This window comes from Python bivittatus, unplaced genomic scaffold (genome assembly GCF_059951505.1).
Source record: "Python bivittatus isolate LINGU-HERP-01145 unplaced genomic scaffold, Pbiv_v1 ctg000020_np1212, whole genome shotgun sequence".
In the NCBI taxonomy this organism is placed as follows: Eukaryota; Metazoa; Chordata; class Lepidosauria; order Squamata; family Pythonidae; genus Python; species Python bivittatus.
The window spans coordinates 28,648,001-28,667,509 of record NW_028277030.1 but is presented as its reverse complement, the minus strand read 5'-3'; positions in this window follow the sequence as shown (position 1 = coordinate 28,667,509).

The following is a 19,509-nucleotide window of genomic DNA, read 5'->3' as shown; positions in this document are numbered from 1 at the left end:
CTTTCGGTACTTTCTCTGTCTTGTCAGACAAAATTTGTTCCACATCGATCATTCCCTCATTAACATCTTTTGGAGATAATTTATCCATAGAATCAGACATAATTACTGACACTGTTGATATTGTAGCTAATTTCTGGCTTTATTCTTCAAAGATGTCCTTTAATATTTCCAGTGTTATGATGTTTTGTGTCACTTTGTAAGTCCCAGTTAACCAACAACAAAAGCTGGTTTGTATTTTTTTTTCTCTTCTACTTAGAATCTTTAGTCCCCTCTAATGTCCAGTTTCTAAAATCATAAAGTCACTTACCTTTGTTATGAACCAAGATAGCCAAAATAACTCTGGTTCCCACGAGAAGCTATCTTTTTATAGTTAATTCCAAAATCTTATAATAAAAGTCAATATTCCAAATTTAACAGGACCTTTAATCTGTTTGTAACTTTCTTAGATCAAAATCTTATTTAGCTTTTTGCTGTTTATCTCAAATTCTTTAAGTTCTTAAGCTTGTAATTATTTTTTCTTTTGTTCAAAGTTGAAGCTAAACTCATCCAGTGACTTTTCAAACTTGTCATTCCAAAGGTCTCTAATAGCTTTAAGATGGTTAATAGGCAATTTCTGAACGTGATTAGAAAGTGAGGCTTGCAAACTTAGCATCCTTTAAAAAGATCCATCATGGTTGCAAGCAAGGTGGCTAATCCCTTTGTCTCCTGGTGCTCAAACCCGTGGAAGACCACCTGTCCGGAGCACATGTAGGCAATCTCCCATCCTCTCCTTATCCAGAGAGGTTCCAAAGAACTTGTCTACTCACCAGTCTTTGCTGCAGTCATCCTCTCTGCTTTTGCAGAGATGTCTTCAGTTCTCCATGCCTCACCCAGAAGTTCATTTTTTAAATATTTTCACAAACACTAACCTTTCCCTGACCCAGGTGTGTTTTGGGGATAAGGACAATGAAAGCAAAGGAAACCTGCTAGGTTCTTAGCTGTGGAAAATTTTGGAAAAAATCCCTGACAAGAGGAAAGTATGATAGTCATAAAGATACTTTAACACTTATACCAGGACTGGAAGGCAGAACATTGTTACATATTGTATAAATTCAGCCACTGTAGTATGACTTTAATTATGTTTGTACTGAACTATAATAGTACAGTAGGTAAGAGTACAAATTCTGATCCAGAAAGATCAAAGTTTATATTTTAATAAGAACTTACCAGACAATCTCAGGGCATATTGTGCATAATGTTTAGTCTGCTCCTCTCCTGTGTTTATAGCAGCTTAAGTCTAAACTAGCTTAAGAAAATTCTGTCTAGACTATGACATTTTGGTAACAGCTTGAAAGATATTCAGTCAAAACCAAAGGCTACCACACTTTTCCCACTGGGCAATTCCCCTGCTGCTATATCCTCCCATCTATCTGTTCCAGGAAAGCAACTGCCAATCACTTTCTTCCTATGGGCCGGGCCTTCCTGGTCATATATACTTGTATTTAATATATACATATGGATGGATGGAGCATCAACATGTACATATATGCAGGTGCACAGAACGATCACCATTAAAATCAAAATGCCTTTCTTGCCAATCACTTTACATTCTAATAATTTCTATATATTCCCTTTATCACCTGAGTTAAAATAGCACAGTGGCTAGGAGTTTTGTCTTACATGTAAGAGGTTGTTGGTTCAGAACTTACCTGAAACATTTTTTTAATTAGTGCAAGATTCCATTGTTTCATCCTTTTTTTTCAATTACTCGAGGTAAAAGGGTTTCAGATGACTAGAAAAATGATGAAACAATGAACCCTGAACTGTTTCTTTAAGTCCTCAGCTAGCTAAGGAAAACTAGATGATAGAATAGCAGTTAAAATGTTTCTGATGAGTTTTGAACCAGCAACTTTTCACATACAAGCCAAAGTTCATAACCACTGTGTTATTTTAATACTGATAGTAATAAAGAGAAGGTCTTAGATGCTCTTAAAGATAAGGACAATTACTGCCTCATCTGAGTGGTTTTCCTTCCTCTGCAAAGTAGCCAACAAACTGCTGGATTTAGCCTGTAATGAAATAAAGCGCTCCAACTAAAATAGACAAAAGCATTCAAAGATACATAAGAAGGAGACTACTTTCAAATCACAGCAGAAAAACACATCTGGAGGTCAATTTGCAATGAGAAGGAGGTGAATATAGGTTGACATGATTCATTTCTGCCCTCAAAAAATGGTTACTCTCCTATTCTGGCAATGGGTCAACTGGACAATGCAGAAAAACCCTTAGAAAAACCAGCATTCTAGCTTTTAAAAAAAACTGCCCATGACTAACCTTAACAAGGCTATTGTAATGAATGTAAGGCTATTGTATTGTAATTCCTTACAATTTACATATACACTGTTTTTCTGACACTCAGAAGTACTAAATAAATGCCAGTGCATTATGGCTGGTGTTTATTTTTCCTGTGAGCAGAATCAAACTCTGTGGAAAAAAAGCTTGCATATTTTCACAATCAGAAGCACAATTTCTTACTTCATTCAATATTAAATGTAGGTCTTACTTTGAACACTTTAAAACATGCTAAAGGACCATCTAAGTCTACGTTTAAACAACAGATCTGATTGCAAGGTCTGGGATCTTTCTTGTCAGGACGGTTGTTGAGTTGAAGAGAATCGGGTTGGCTGGAATTAACTAACTTGTATATTTTTAGTGCTAGTCTTTGGGCTGCTCCTTTAGAGATGTATAGCAGAACCGCATTTCACAAATGTATATGTTAGCTCTTTTTTAAACACACACACTCATGTTCTAAAAAGCACAAAAGGAATCAATGCTTAGATGAATGAAATGTTGGAGATTTTCAGCTGCACATCTGCTGGAGTGGAAACACCTGCTGTTCAAAGAATACATTGAAATATTAACATTTACTTTCTAGCTTGACAAACAACCTCTTGTTCAGGATCATATAAAATATCTCTTATTCTAAAGCCCACTTAAACTTTGCATGATCCTGAAATCGGAGCAGAATTAATGCTAGTGCAATTCTCAGGAAGAGTGGAGTGCAAATTTTGTTGTAGGGAGGAGAGAAGTAACACTGCAAAATTGCCATGAATAGGAAAATTCAAACCCCTTGTAAATAGGAAAGACATATATTAAAGACAAGGGGTAAAGTGAAAAGAAGCATCCAACACGAATGGAAGAAAAGAAAATCTGTGGGAAGAGACTTAACAGCAATAACAACAAAAGTAATTCAGCTCCTTTGTTCCAGCTGGCTCCTGGATAAGAGAAAAAGCCAAGGAAAAGCTTGGGAGGGCTAGGGAGTATTTACTTTGACAAGAGAAGCACTGTTGGCACCGGGCCTGTTTCAAATCTGTGGCTTGCCCAAGATTTACAGCTAAAGATTTCCTTATTTGCATAGATTTCTTGCTGCTGAACTGCAATGTGGCTCAAATACAAAAAAATCCACTGAGGATGTGGTACATACTTGTCCAGACCTGGCAGCTTCTCACAGTTGCAAAGCAGCATAGTAGCCAGAAACAACAGAAGTAAAGATTCAGAGGAGGAGGAAGGAAGGAAGGAAGGAAGGAAGGAAGGAAGGAAGGAAGGAAGGAAGGAAGGAAGGAAGGAAGGAAGCTTTAGCTTTGTGGTCTTCTGTCTCTTTTTCCTCTTCTCTTCTGTGATGTGCACTATTTGTATGTAGGGTAAGGTTAGATAATCTATGTTGCAAAGCAGTTCTAAATTCCCATCAGTGCCAATAGAGATGCTATTTTATTCTTGATTGACTCTCAGTTGTGTATAGGCATGAATACAAGGGCCCTGAGAACAGATAATAATAATTCTTCTATCAGTACAGCTTGCTTTTTCCAATTTGGCCCCCACCAGATATGCTGAGGCTGCAACTCTCATATGTAGAGTACAGTATTGTTGCAAAATGGCCAAGGGGTGAGTGTGAATGTACAGTAATCTGTCTGCAGCCTTCATAGTTTTTCACACTTCCGTTAAATCCCAATATTAAATTCCAGTCCTGATGGAACTCATCCTATGGGGCTTTTTCAGTAACAGTGTTACTGTCACTTCTAAGTAGGAATCTCTTAGATAATGTTTGGAGAACTGTTGAAGAATTTCCCCTTTACCAAATTCAGAGAAATTGTCAACCCAAAGCATTTGGCGACAAATTTAAAAATGCCATATACAGTTGTGTGAAAAAGAAAGTACACCCTCTTTGAGTTCTATGGTTTTACATATCAGGACATAATAAAAATCATCTGGTCCTTAGCAGTTCTCAAAAGTAGGTAAATACAACCTCAGATGAACAAAAACACATGACATATTACACCATGTCGTCATTTATTTTACAAAAAGAAAGCCAAAATGGAGAAGCCATGTGTAAAAAACTAAGTACACCTTATGATTCAATACCTGGTAGAACCACCTTTAGCAGCAAGAACTTGACGTAATCGTTTTCTGTATGACTGTATCAGTCTCTCACATTGTTGTGGAGGAATTTTGGCCCACTCTTCTTTACAACATTGCTTCAGTTCGTGGAGGTTTGTGGGCATTTGTTTATGCACCGCTCTCTTGAGGTCCCACCACAGCATTTCAATCGGATTGAGGCCTGGACTTTGACTGGGCCATTGCAACACCTTGATTCTTTTCTTTTTCAGCCATTCTGTTGTAGATTTGCTGGTGTGCTTGGGATCGTTGTCCTGTTGCATGACCCAATATCGGTCAAGCTTTAGCTGTCGGACAGATGGCCTCACATTTGACTCTAGAATCCTTTGGTATACAGAGGAGTTCATGATCAACTCAATGATTGCAAGGTGCCCGGGTCCTGTGACTGCAAAACAAGCCCAAATCATCACCCCTCCATCACCGTGCTTGACGGTTGGTATGAGATGTTTGTGCTGTGTTTGGTTTTCCCCAAACGTGGCGCTGTGCATTATGGCCAAACATCTCCACTTTGGTCTCATCTGTCCAAAGGACAGTGTTCCAGAAGTCTTGTGATTTGTTCAGATGCAACTTTGCAAACCAAAGTCATGCTGCCATATTCTTTTTAGAGAGAAGAGGCTTTCTCCTGGCAACCCTTCCAAACAAACCATCCTTGTTCAGTCTTTTTCTAATTGTACTGTCATGAACTTTAACATTTCACATGCTAACTGAGGCCTGTAGAGTCTGAGACGTAGCTCTTGGATTTTTTGCAATTTCTCTGAGCATTGTATGGTCTGACTTTGGGGTGAATTTGCTGGGACATCCACTCCTGGGAAGATTGGCAACTGTCTTGAATGTTTTCCACTTGTGAATCATCTTCCTCACTACCTTCCTACCTACTACTGAGCTGTCCACAAGATGGAAATTCCCAGAGCGCCTAGTTCTTTAAGAAGGATAGCAATGAAATGGGTAGCTGGCTCTGGACCAAATGCATAATGAAATAAAGTGTCAGGAAAAAAATACCCTAGTCAGAAATCATTACATCTACAGTTGTATAATTACCCACAATCTTCCAGATGTCCTGATTGTGAGATTTGCCCCGTTCGACAGAGAAACTCTCGTGACACGTGTGGTTCACATAGAAGGTTTACTCATGCGTAACGTAGTAGTCACAAGCAAAGCCAGGACTGGCTTGGTACAATTGCATCACTTGTTATATTCCCCCCTTCCCGCGCTTTTTCCCGCCTCGTGATCGCGTTGCGGCTGTGGGCAATTAGGCCCCCCAATGTCCCCCCTGATCGTTCATGATGGCAGGGTCGGTCAGAGTCCATTGTCCTTGATTGCCAGTCCCCCTCCGGCTGGGTTGGCCCCTCCCTGCTACGTGCAGACCCGCGGGTTCTGTGCTGCGTTGCGATCTTGTTTCGCTGCCCTGCGGCCCCGTTCCTTGCTTGCTCGCGCCGTTATCAGTTCGTAATTAAAAGCTTCCGCTGCGGTTTTCCTGTTTAGCTGGCCGCAGGTGGCTCGTTAATTAGCGGCGCTTTCGGTTCCTCTTTTCCCCGCTAGCTACCGCCGGTGGATTCCGCGTGGTCTGGTTGCGAGCTTCCCTGCAGCCCCGTGCTTCCCTGAAACCTCGTGCTGACCGAACCTGACATGCCGCCCCCCTGACGACAACTCCCCCCCTCGGTCCTATTTCGGCTTCCCGGGGTATTTACTGTAAAAGTCCCGCACTAGGTCCGGCGCCCTTATGTGGGCTTTACTCACCCATTCGCTGTGGGACTTGGGGAAATGTTTCCATTGCACTAGGAGCTGGGTCTGCCCCTTGTGCCTCCGGGCGTCCAGTATCCGGTTGATTTCGAAATGCTGCTCCCCCGACCATGATGGGTGGTGGTGCTCCCTCCGCCTTGTGCCAGGCGTTCCCCGGCTGGTGCAACTTTAGCAGGCTGCAATGGAACACCGGGTGGATCTTCCCGAGGCTTTTCGGGAGCGTCAGCCTGACGGTCACCGGATTGATGATCTCCGAAATGGGGAACGGCCCCACAAACCTCGGGCTGAGTGATTTCGAGGCCTGGTGCGTCTTTAGGTTTTTGGTTGACAGATACACCTGGTCCCCCACTTTCCACTTTTCCTCTTGCGGTCCGCGTGCTTCTTGTAGTCGGCTTTGGCTCTTTGCAATGCCGCGTGCGCCGCTCGCCGGGTCTCGTCGATTTGGGCGAACCAGGCGTCCAGGGAGTTGATCTGGGATTCCGGCTGAGGCAGCTCCGGCATGGGGACGAATTCTCTCCCGGTGGCTACTTTGAACGGAGAGAACCCGGTGCTCTTGTGGACGGCGTTGTTGTATGCCACCTCCGCGAATGGTAGTAGCTCCGCCCAATCGTCCTGTTGGTGCCCCACGTAGCAGCGCAGGTACTGTTCGAGCCCCCGTTCAGGCGTTCCGTGGCTCCGTCCGTCTGCGGGTGCGCCGCGGAGGATAGGGCTTGTTTCGTCCCCACCCGCTTCAGGAACTCCCGCCAGAACCGCGCGATGAAGTTGCCGCCCCGATCGCTGACGATACGTCGAGGTGCGCCGTGGAGTCGGTAGACATGTTGCACGAACAGTTTCGCCAGCCCCTCGGCCGTGGGGACTCGCCGGCACGCTACAAAGTGCGCTTGTTTGGAGAATAAGTCCGTGACCACCCAAATGGCGGTCTTCCCCTTACTCTCCGGGAGCTCCACTATGAAGTCCATGGCGACCTCTTGCCAAGGGCCGTCGGGTTCCGCTACCGGCTGGAGTAGGCCTCTAGGTTTGCCTTTGGCTCCTTTCGCCGTTGCGCACACCGGGCAACCCCCCGAGTACGCCTCCACGTCCTTCCGGAGCGTGGGCCACCAAAACTGCCGCCGGATTAAGTGGAGCGTCTTTACGAAGCCGTAATGCCCCGCGCTCCGGCTGTCGTGGGCTCTCTCCATGACCTCCCGTCGGCAACCCTCGGGCACGTACAGCTTTCCTTCGTGCCACCACAACCCCTCTCGGCCGGTTAGCGCCTCTCGGTTCTGCTTGAGCCAACCGTCCCGCTCCGCTGCCTCCGCGAACCCTTGCCTTACTTCAGACGCCGCGTCCCGTCGCTCCCCCTTGGTCTGGCTTCGGGTCACCACCTTTGCAGCCAGCCTGCTGGCGGGGATGACGGAGTCCACGATCTCCTCCCGTAGGCTGGCGTGTTGGGGCATGCGAGACAGTCCATCCGCTAAGAAGTTGCGCTTCCCGGGGATGTGTTTCAGTGTGAACCTGAACCTCCCGAAGTATTGGGACCACCGTGCCTGTTTGGGGGATAGCTTACGCGGGGTCTTCAGGGCCTCGAGGTTCTTATGGTCCGTCCACACCTCGAACGGTTCAGTTGCCCCCTCCAGTAGATGCCTCCACGTGGCCAGCGCCCACTTGACCGCGTACGCCTCTTTCTCCCACACCATCCACCTCCTCTCCGTCTCGGTGAATTTGCGGGAGGCGTAGGCGCACGGGTGGATGGACACATCCGGGCTGGGTTGGAGCAGGACTGCTCCCGTTGCCACGTCTGATGCATCCACTTGGATTATAAACCGCCGGTCTGGGTCGGGATGGCGCAGGATCGGCTCCGCGGTGAACCGCTGTTTTAGTTCCTCAAACGCCCCCTGGCATTCTGCAGTCCACGCGAGTGCCATGCTGGGCTTGGGGGGTTTCCCAGTGCCCTTGGTTTTTAGCAGGTCGGTTAGGGGAAGGGCGATTTGGGCGAAGTTCGGGATGAACTGACGATAGAAGTTCGCAAACCCTAGGAAGCTTTGGAGTTGCCTCCGGGTTCGCGGCGCTTCCCAGCCCAGGACATCCCTTACTTTCGCCGGGTCCATCTCAATTCCCCGGCTGGATATTCGGTAGCCGAGGTAGTCTAGTTGCTCTCGATGGAACTCGCATTTTGAGAGCTTTGCGTACAGCTGTGCCTTCAGTAGTCTCTGGAGCACCGTTCGCACCAGGCTCACGTGCTCCGCCAGGGTCTTGGTGTAGATGAGGATGTCGTCCAGGTAGACCAGGACGCCCCGGTAGAGTAGGTCGTGCAGCACCTCATTAATTAGCTGCATAAATACCCCCGGGGCCCCTTTTAATCCGAACGGCATCACGGAAAACTGGTAGCTTCCGAGCGGGGTGTTGAACGCCGTCTTCCACTCATCTTTTGCGCGGATCCTAACTCTGAAGTAGGCTTCGCGCAAGTCCAGTTTTGTGAACACCCTCCCCTTCGACAGATGCGACATCAAGTCCTTCATCAGGGGGAGGGGGTATTTGTACTCCGTGCTGATTGCGTTCAGCCCCCGGTAGTCTACGCACATACGGAGCGAGCCGTCCTTCTTCTCCCGGAATAACACCGGGGCCGCTAATGGTGACTTCGCGGGTTGGATGAATCCCCGTGCTAGGTTCTTGTCTATGAACTCGCGCAGGGCTCCCATCTCCCTCCTCGACAGGGAGTACATTTTTGGCTTAGGCAGGGTCGCTCCTGGCTCTAGCTCGATGGCGCAATCACTGGGCCGGTGTGGTGGGAGCTGGTCAGACTCCTTCTCCCCGAACGCTGCCGCCAGGTCTCGATACTGCCTCGGGATTCCGCCGCCCGTCGGGGTTCCCCGGGCCCGGCCCCTCGCTTTGCGGTTGCCTCGCCAGTCGCCGCTGCCTCCCTCGCCTCGGGATCGTGGCGGGTCTCCGGGGTCCCGGCGCTGCTGCTGCTGCTGCCGCCCGGGTCTCGGGCCCCATCTGCTCTCGTCCCGTCTCCCGGTGTCCCGGACCCTCCGCTTGTCCGCCGGTGGTTGCGGCTGCCTCCGTCTCCACGGCTCGGTCCCCTCTGCTCTCGCCCCTCGCCGGTCTGTCGACCCCGAACCGCACTGCCTCCGCCGTCCAGTCGACTCGTGGGTTCCGCCGCCGCAGCCACGCCAAGCCGAGTACCACCGCGTAGTCGGCCACCGGGACCACCACGAACCTCAGTTCTTCCCGGTGACTCCCGATCGTCATCTGGACCGGCTCGGTGTAATACTGAGCTGGTCCCCCCCCTGCCAGCGTGCCATCTAACTGGCTGAATGAAATGGGCTCCCGGAGGCGCCTCAGCTGTAGCCCGAGCCCCGAGACCACCGCTGGGTGCATCAAGCAGTGGGTGCAGCCCGAGTCCAGTAGCGCCCGTAGCTGCGCTTCCCCTCCGGATCTCACCCCCCGGACGTGTATCCTCACCCGGAACGGTGGGCAGTCCTCGTCTCCTATTGGGTCCGTGCGCCTCGACTCCCCTGCTCGCACTGGGACGCCGTTCAGTGCGAGCGCGCCTCGTTTCCCGCCGGCTCCGAGTCCTCTCCGGAGGATGCTGTCTCCGGGGTCGACCACCCCCGCGTCCTTTCTCGGTCACCGCCGCCACTGCCCCCTTCCGCGGTCGGTCACCGGTCCTTTTCCCGTTCGCACGCGGGGTTTGACTTCGGGCCGTGGTGGGGCGCCTTCCCGCTCCGTCGGGCACTGCGCCGCTCGGTGGCCTCTGCCTCCGCACCGGAAACACAGATTCGGGGCTCTGGTCGCCTCTCGCCTCCCGGTGGACTGCCGTCGACCGCTCCGTCTCTCCTCGGGGGTCCTCTCCCTCGGCCGGTCCCTCGTCTGGTCCCGTCGTCTTGTGCTCTGTTGGATCTGCCGCCACGCCGATTCCGCCGTTCCGGCCAGCCAGATCCAATCCTTCACTGTGGCCGGGTCGTCCCGCCCCAGTGCCCGTTCCAGGATCTCTGGGTTGAGTCCCCTCTTAAAATACTTCACCTTCAGGGACTCCGGCCAGTCCGCGAGCTTCTCGGCCAACCTCCGGAACTCCAGGGCATATTCCGATACCGATTTGCCCCGCTGCCTGAATTGTAGGATGTCGTCCTCCGCCCGCTTGGCGCTCAATGTGTCCTCGAATCTGTCCCGGAGCGCCTGCATGAAGTCCGGGAAACTCCGTAGTTCCGCCGCGTTGGCATCGTACAGCCCGATCACCCAGCTGGCGGCTTGGCCATCTAGCAGCTCGGCCACGTAGGATACCCTGTCCTCGTCTCTAGCGAATAGGTGACCACCCCTCTGCATGAACCCCCTGACGTGCGTCAGAAAGTGCGGCAGCTGTTCGGGGTCCCCTGAGAACTTCCCAGTGATACCTCGAAGTCTCAGGGCGTCTGCCGCCCGTTGGTCCTCCGACCGGGGCGCCGTGGGTGGTGCCGGCAGGGGTGTCGGACCGCCCCCCCTGTCGCTCGCCTCCTCGTTTACCGCCGGTGGCCCCACTCTCTGCAGTAGGGTCTGGAGCATCGCCTCCACGGCGTCTAGGCGTCGCTCGACTCTCTCCTCTAGTCGGGCGAATTTCTCGCTCCACTCTCGGTTCCGGAACCCCGAACCCCGGTTCATCGTAACGCCCGAATCGTCTGGTCCTTGATTCACGCCCATCGACCACCGCTCGGATGGAGTGCGCCCGGCCCTGGCCGCTGCCCCGTCGCTCCCGGGCGGCTCCGACCGCCCTTCCGCGAGCCTGGATCCCTCGCGCTCCAGCTGACCCACGGATTCCTCGTCGCTGGTCATGCCTGTATTGAGAAAGAAAACGCTCCTCGGTGGTACCGGGTAGCGCTGACGGTGAGTCCTGGCTTTATGTGAGATTTGCCCCGTTCGACAGAGAAACTCTCGTGACACGTGTGGTTCACATAGAAGGTTTACTCATGCGTAACGTAGTAGTCACAAGCAAAGCCAGGACTGGCTTGGTACAATTGCATCACTTGTTATATTCACCCCTTCCCGCGCTTTTTCCCGCCTCGTGATCGCGTTGCGGCTGTGGGCAATTAGGCCCCCCAATGTCCCCCTGATCGTTCATGATGGCAGGGTCGGTCAGAGTCCATTGTCCTTGATTGCCAGTCCCCCTCCGGCTGGGTTGGCCCCTCCCTGCTACGTGCAGACCCGCGGGTTCTGTGCTGCGTTGCGATCTTGTTTCGCTGCCCTGCGGCCCTGTTCCTTGCTTGCTCGCGCCGTTATCAGTTCGTAATTAAAAGCTTCCGCTGCGGTTTTCCTGTTTAGCTGGCCGCAGGTGGCTCGTTAATTAGCGGCGCTTTCGGTTCCTCTTTTCCCCGCTAGCTACCGCCGGTGGATTCCGCGTGGTCTGGTTGCGAGCTTCCCTGCAGCCCCGTGCTTCCCTGAAACCTCGTGCTGACCGAACCTGACACTGATTGCTAGGGCTGTGCAAAGATTTGATTTGGAGATTTGATTCCCAATCAAATGGTCATTTAAATCCTAATCATTAATCAACTACATGATTTGATAGCTTCTAAACAAGTGCTGATTGAATTGACAATTTAATCAATTCATTTCAATCAATATTTTGCATCAAAGTGCTTCAATATTTCTAATCATGCACCCCTATTAAACCCACTAAATCCTGGGTTTAAGCTTTTACAAGAGCCATGCTCCCACTACCCAATCCCTTAAAAAGTAGTTTGAAGACACCCTGGGACCATCTTTACTTCCGTTACTTCAAAATGCTGGTTAAGTGGGTACACAGAATGTTATTTAGTCATTGTTCTGCCCCAACCTGCTGCATGTTCTTGACAATCTCTCCTCATTCCCTGTGGTGAAGGGAATTCACAGTACTTTAGACTGTCTGCCATGCATCGCTTTCCCACAATGCTTCCCTTTGCCTCAGTGCTTCATGCACCATCTTCCTGAGGAAGATGCTTCCCTTAAGACACAACAGAGCAAAAAGCCGTCCCTTCCATCGTCTCCCCTTATGTGGAACAAGAGGGTTTTTTTGGTGGGACAGGTGTCTTTTTGTCTTAAAAAGCCAAGAAAGAAGTCATGTATCAGGACTTAGATAAAGGAGCATTGTCCCTGTGCCTGATGAAAGCTTAGAATTGACTAGATCTGAGAAACGCAGAGAAGCAAGAAGGAAACGTTTGCTGCAGTGATCTGTTTATCTCTAAGGAATAGGTAACAAGTTGAAGCTAGAGATATTGTAAGATTATTTGGGAATATATATAGCTATTTAAGCTTTGTGGTCTTTGATGTATCTTTCTTCATGCAAGCTGTGTGAATGTGTGTCTTAGGTAGCAAACCAATACCATATTATGCTCTCTCCAAAGCCTTAACGTTTTGTCTATTTTCCCCACTGGAGATTCTTTGGAGCTGCTGTCCTTGATTTTTAGTCACTTTCTCAGCCATTTTTACCTCCTCCACCGCAGATGGTTTTACGTGTCCTTTACTTGGAATTAAAAAGGATTTAACTTTTTTTTTTTTTTTTTGCTTTTCTTTTCCTTTTTAAAAAAATACAGTTAACTTTGTCCATAGTTTGTGAGATTGATCTCCCTTCAAAAGGAGTGGGGGCTGATTTCGCCCACATACTTCACTCTATAGAACCAGAAGATGTTGCTATCAAATTTAGCTCATTGTTATCCGCTGCTTTTTCTTTTACTTGTCAGTAAAGTGCACAATCTCTATCAGCCTCACATGCTTGGATTGAGGGGAGAACGCGAAGGGAAAGTAATCTCATGGAAGGTAGGCAGTGGGAGCAGTAACCATCAGGCAGGTATACAAAGGCAGGAAGACCAGGCCAGAGCGTGTAGACCCAGAGGGCTTCTGCAAGAGGGGGGAGACCTCTGGCCTTTCACTCTATGCTTTCAGCCCTGCCACACACTCCTTGCAAAAGGGAAATTTTTAAAGTATTACTTACACTCCTCTCCCATGCATATCCTTAGTACAAATGGTTCCTACAGAGGAAGCTGAAATGCTGTGAAGCCACCTTTCCTCTTGGAAAAGCTACAAGGATCATGAGCTGGGAGGTGGCCGAGGAGAGAGTTCCTGCAAATAGAAAAACCAATTGCCCAGAGTCTCTATAGAGATGCTACATTGGCATGGTTTGGAATTCACTGCAGCCAAGCTAGCAATAAATCATCTCAGCTTTCAGCTATAGCCAACAACTCCATCACAGAGCTCCGGAACTGGTAGAGAGACTTCATATGAAAGTGCCATTACAGAGAATTTTAACAGGCCCAGAAAGCAAGAATAAAATAATAAATAATAAAGTTAATTTCGAGATGCCAGATACTTCTACTTAAAAACATAATTTGCTCTATGATCATGCTAATAGCCTCCAAGATGAGAAGATCCAAATCTTTTTGGATTCTACAATTTCAACAGGAGGTAATGGGTTGGATATTTGAATGCCTCTCCATATTTTAAAAAAGTAGAGTCAGAGTTAGCCTATCAGGGAGAGATTTTCCTCCCAGAATCATTGGGAGTTGGGCGGCATATAAATGTAATGAATTGTTGTTATTCTAGCATTTTTTCTTACATGCTAATTTTCTGAATGCCATTTTTAATGTTCTCATTCCCTGTGAAATCTGAAATGCATCATGGAGGAAAACAAGCACTTGAGCTCCAAGCCCTATTCACAACTTCTCCAGCAATGGGGCCATGCTGTTGGACACCCCTTTAAATGGCTGATGTCACTGGTCTGGCCCTTTTGCTATCTGTGTGGTCAGTACTCACAGCTGCTGTATATAAATAAGTGCTTGATGTAAAGGAGAGTGCTGTGCAGTTGGGGGTCCCAGTTATAGTACTGAGTCTAGGCAAGTCTTTGCAGATGTGTTGGTGAGAGTGTCAAAGAAATTGTGTGAATAACACAATCAGAGAATGGATTAGAAGTCTAGCTCTGCTTTCTTATCTTCTGTTCATCTTAAATCTGGAAAAGGTGTGAATAGGATTTGGAACTGTAGTTTCCTGTAGTAATATGTATACAACATTAAGTAGAACATCTGACTAGCACCACTGTACCTTGGAAGAGGATCATGGCCTGATACACTGTGAAGTCCTGAAAAGTGTCAGTAATGCATTCAAGAAGTTGCATTTTGAACAATTTCCTGTGGGCTTCCATAGTTTTTTAATGTATACAGAAACTGTAAGGGTAACCTGCTGTACTGTAAGAGTCAGTATCCTAGGAATGCAGCAGTAAATAATTAGATATATAAGAAATTAGCTCTTCATTTTAATAACAATATATGTGTATGTGCCTTCGAGTCAGTTTTTGATTCCTGGCATCCGCCTGGACTGGTCCCTGCAGTTTTCTTGGCATGGTTTCGGAAGTGGTTTCCCATTGCCTGCTTTCCAGGGCTGAGAGAGTGTGACTGGCCCAGGGTCACCCAGCTGGCTTTGTGCTTATATAAAAATTATAAAAATATATTTATAAAAATATAAAATATGAAACATCTCTGTACTTCAGTAGATCCCCAAATTTCTTTCTTGGCGAATGTTCAGTATAAAGACAGAGGAAAATCTCAGGGTCATCTACATGATACCTTGATTTATCCTTGAGATTATTGCTGCTTCTGTAATGGGAAAAGAAGGCCTGTTCAGAACATAAAATTAAATGTTTCCCTTTAAATTCTAAAGAATAAATCCTACAGCAGAGAAGGCATGTCTCCTGAGGGTTTTTTTTTTTTTACTATATAAATATTAATTTATTGAATATCAATTAAATATAAATGCTATTTATATAGCAAAAATATTTTTAAATAAAAAAAATATAAATATAAATAGCAGTTTTTGCTATTGCATTTTAAGGTTACATATGGTGCCAGGCTCTACAAAACACCATTCCATAAAATAAATAAAATAAATCTCTCTCAGCTATCCAGATATGCTAGGAAACAACCATCATGGATGGAGTATTTCTGAGTTTTTTTTTCTGATGACCTCATGCGAAGAGGGACATGGCTCAGTAACAGAGCCAAGTGTTTGATATGCAAAATCATCATCAAAATCATCAAAATCTCAATCGCACTTTGATTCTTAGCAGAACTAAGAAAGATCTGTGAATAACAGGTGGATAGACAGGCAATGGCCTGACTCAGAATGAAACAGGGTTGTATTTCACGCACTTATGAACACTTCTTAGGGATGCAACATGGGGAAAAGCAATCTTCTTTAATCCAGGAACAGCAGCTTTTCTGTACCTGAGTAGTCTTGCTGTCCATGCTAAATAAACAGTCAAGCTGTGTGAAACTGTATTAGGGGAAGAAAACTATTCTCAGTCCTTGCCCCATCAGGTATGCAAATTCCTCTTTTCACCTGTTATACCCACATGGCACTTTCCTTGTTCATCTTCCCCCCAGGCATGAATGGCAGGCAGGGAGGGAGGGAGGTTGATGCACTCAAGAATGGAGTGGAAGCTACAAATCCATCTTCCAATACCCCAGCCATGCAGACCATGTTCTGGTGACCATGATCTCATTCCAGGTGACCTTTGGTTTGTCTGGAGATGGCTTGTTTTTAAAGCAAGCCAATGGAGAATTGGCCATCAAACACCAGCTTACAATCTGGAAGGACAGCATAGGAGAATGCTTGCAGTTTCCACAACTGCATGGCAGGGAATAACCTTTTTAATCTAGATGGTTCTTATTGTGTTGTCTTACTTGTATCCCACCATGAGTTGGGAGTGGGTTATAAGTATTTTAACAGATGAATAAATGCAAGTACATTGAGAACAGGGGAGCTACTGCTAGAAAACCAAGATGATATCCTTTTCATCGTTCCTGAATCTGCAAACAGTGAACACAGAGATATTGAAAGACCACAGTGCTTTGCTTTTCCTTGGCTGATCTCCTTTGAAATAGAAATGAAGTCTCCTGGGACTGTCAGCAAGCAGATGGATTCGCATCCTAGGTACTGATGCTCAGGCCTGTCAGATTCATCCTTTACGCAACTCTTCTAAAGAGAGATTAAAATTATTTGTATGCAACTGTTACTTTCAATATTTAGGGTTCTTCCAACTGGTTTCTGATGTAACAGATTTTCTGGCGGGACATTTAAGGACAGCCACCAGAGCATATGCTAGCTTTCCTGGTATAATTTATAGCTGTGCCTCAAATTACATGGCGTATCTTGACAAAAGTGCAACTAGTGAGGGCAGTGGGGTTCCCCTTACATCTGTATAAAAAAGCCAAATAAAATTAAGAAATAATCTATAAGCACCAGAAGGCAAGCATTCTAAATAACATTCCCTGCTGTGGAATGAACAATAAGATAAAAGTCACAGCTTTAGCATTTATAAATGTCAAAGTAACACTAGCGCTTGTTTTAATGGCATAAGATGCACATCGCTTGCAAACTTCCTGCTCTTGACATCTTATTACTGTTATGCTGTGCGGGTGGTTTCAGAATTCAATATTAGAGTTTTATGTGTCCTGACTTTTAAAGCGATTGTCTCGCAAATAAGCTTCTGCATATCAGCAGCTAAAACAATATTGCTTGTGGTGGCGTGAGCTGGTATGGTGTGATATCCAAGAACATTTTCATAAATGAAGTTTCTACCCTTTTAGTATTTGTCTCAGACTATTTATGTTAACCTATAAAGTAAGTAGCATCTTAAATTCTCTATTAGCGTAGAGGAATGTACAAGGGAGAATGATTTGTAACATTTAAAAATTGGGGCCTGCATTTTATTCTTTTCTTTTTCTTTTTTTACCCCAACCCTTCTTCCTTTTGGATGGTATGTCTTGGGATTGTAAAAAGATGCTTCCTTGTTATTATTGATTGGTTAGTTGTTAGGAGCCTTGATCTGCTAAATAGGTGAATGGGAGTTTACCAGGAAACTCAAGGACTGTAGCCAAGGAAGTAAAAAAAGGAGGGGGGGGAGGAGAAGAGGAGGAAGAGAATTGCAAATCACTTCTACAACAGTCCCAAGAATACCACAAGACTTTGTCCATGCAGTCACCAGAAGCCAATAGCATTTTTTTCTTAGCTGCTGGAGAACCTTTGTGATTGAAAAACAGAGTATACTGGAAATGTGATTTGTTTGCATCAAAATATTATTTGGCCAATGTGGGTGGTGTGATCATTTTATGTTCTTGAAACCAAAACTCTTCTAAAGTCATAGCCATACTTCCCATTTCAGCGGCTCCTGTCCTGCGCTCATGGCAGTTTGACTCTAAACTGGTTTAAGAAACCTCTGTCCATTCTGAGACACTTTCTCAACAGCTGGCAAGATATTCAGTCTGAGCTTCAGGCTACCTTTTCTGACAATCTTCCTGCTGCTGGGCCCTCCCACCTTTCTGTACCAGGGGAAGAACTGCCAATAGCTTTCCTTCCTGTGGGGTTTCCTGGACATATACACATACACACACACATATATGTTATACATACACATACATTTGTGCATGCAAATGTACATATAGACAAATCTAATGTATCAAAATGCTTTATATGCAGGCAGAACAAGCCACTGTAAAAAATGGAAGTCCTTTCTTCCTTCTGCTTCTTTCTAATGCATTTTAGATCTACCCTTCCTATGAGTGCTGTAATAGTATAATACCTGTAGCTACAACTCTGCCAATGTAAATGGAAGGTTGCTTGTTCAAAACCAAGCAGAAATATTAATTACTTTTTTTGTTTACCCAACCTTCCTACTTTTCCCTGTTTCTTTTAATAATAATAATAAACTGCAATGGTACACCATTCTACTAGTTTTCAGTCAGCAGAAGTAGATGATTTTCACGTCCACCTCCCAAATAGTCCACAGGCTATAAGGTGTTTGGAAGCTAAGGGTGAAACCCTTCTACCTTAAGTGACCAGACAAGTGAAATAATGCATCAGTGGACTTTTTTAAAAAAAAAAAAAAGAGGCAAAAGTATGAAGCACAGATTAAGAAATATAGCATTTTTGAATGTCTTATGAACTCTGAGGAAACAGCATAACGTTACTCCAGAGCTCACACAATTTTATATCAATTGTCTAACTGGAATGATTTCTGTGTGTGTGTGTGTGTACAGTGGTACCTCGGGTTACGAACGCCTCTGTTAACACACTTTTCGGATTACGACCAGCTCCGGTCACAAAAATTTACCTCGGTTTGCGAACTCCGCCTCGGGTTACGAACTGGATCCGCGGCCATTTTCCCTGCTGCCACGCGGTCACAGCTTCCTGTGGGCGAGATCGCGGTAGCAAGGAGACGTTCGGTGAGGCTTGTGGTGTGTTTTGTGGCATTTTGGAAGGTTTTTGGTGTGCTTGTCAGCATGGCTCCAAAGAAAATGCAGAGCTTCGGGTTGCGACCAATTCGGGTTGCGACCAGAGTCACGGAACGGATTAAGTTCGTAACCCGAGGTACCACTGTACTTCATAACTATCCCTATTTGTTTACTCTCGATAGGATTGAATGGACTCCCGCAATTCATTTTGCGATACCTCCTTTATTTGCTTTGTGACACATGGGCCATATTTTAATATTCTGCTTCCAGAAGGATGTATAAGATGCTGGTGGAGAGACTTGTATGCCTGAAGAAGGGGTAGGGTAGATAGTGAGCTTTTCCTAAGATTTTAACATCAACTTTGTTAAAGTTAGTATGTTAAAGGTTAATGGTAGCATGTTAAATGATGTATGTTAAGAATAGTGCTTAGTATGTGGTCTGTTGAGAAGAATGAACATATGTTGAAGTACGTTAAAATGGCTGTGTGCAAGAGCACCTTCTGCTCACTTTGTTATATGGAAATGAGAGTTGTGTAAGTCAGGAGAAACATAAAAGTAAATTGAATGTAGTAGAAACAGAATACTTAAGAAGTGAGTGTGGTTAAATAAGAAGAGATGGTCTCAGGAATGTATGGGAGCTGAATGAATGTGGGCTAATACAAAACTGGGTGACCAGTATAAAGGAAGTATTTTAGGTGGTTTAGTCATATGGGGAAATTGAGTGATTGGGTCAAAAGGAAGGTGGAGATTGAGAAAGTCATGGTAGAATGGAGTTGATGAGATCTATCAAGAGAGAGGCAAGTTATTTAAAGAACAGAAGGTGATGTATATGTATACATGGTGGAAGCAAGGTTGGTTTGCAAGGATGAAGTGAATGGTTTTGGTATAAATTAAATTTAGTGGGCTTTTTAGTTCTTTAATTTATGTTGCTTAGTACTTCTGTCTCCTTTTCTACATTTTGTATAATATTGCTTACCCTCAAAGAAAGGAATAGTATGATTACTAGGTATGTATGTACTATTAGCTTTGTAATTAGCTGCAGTAGAGACTTTTACTTAATTTTATTTTTGCTGTTTTCATTTTTGCTATCCAGAAATTACTACTGGTCATTGAAATGTATGTTTTGAACT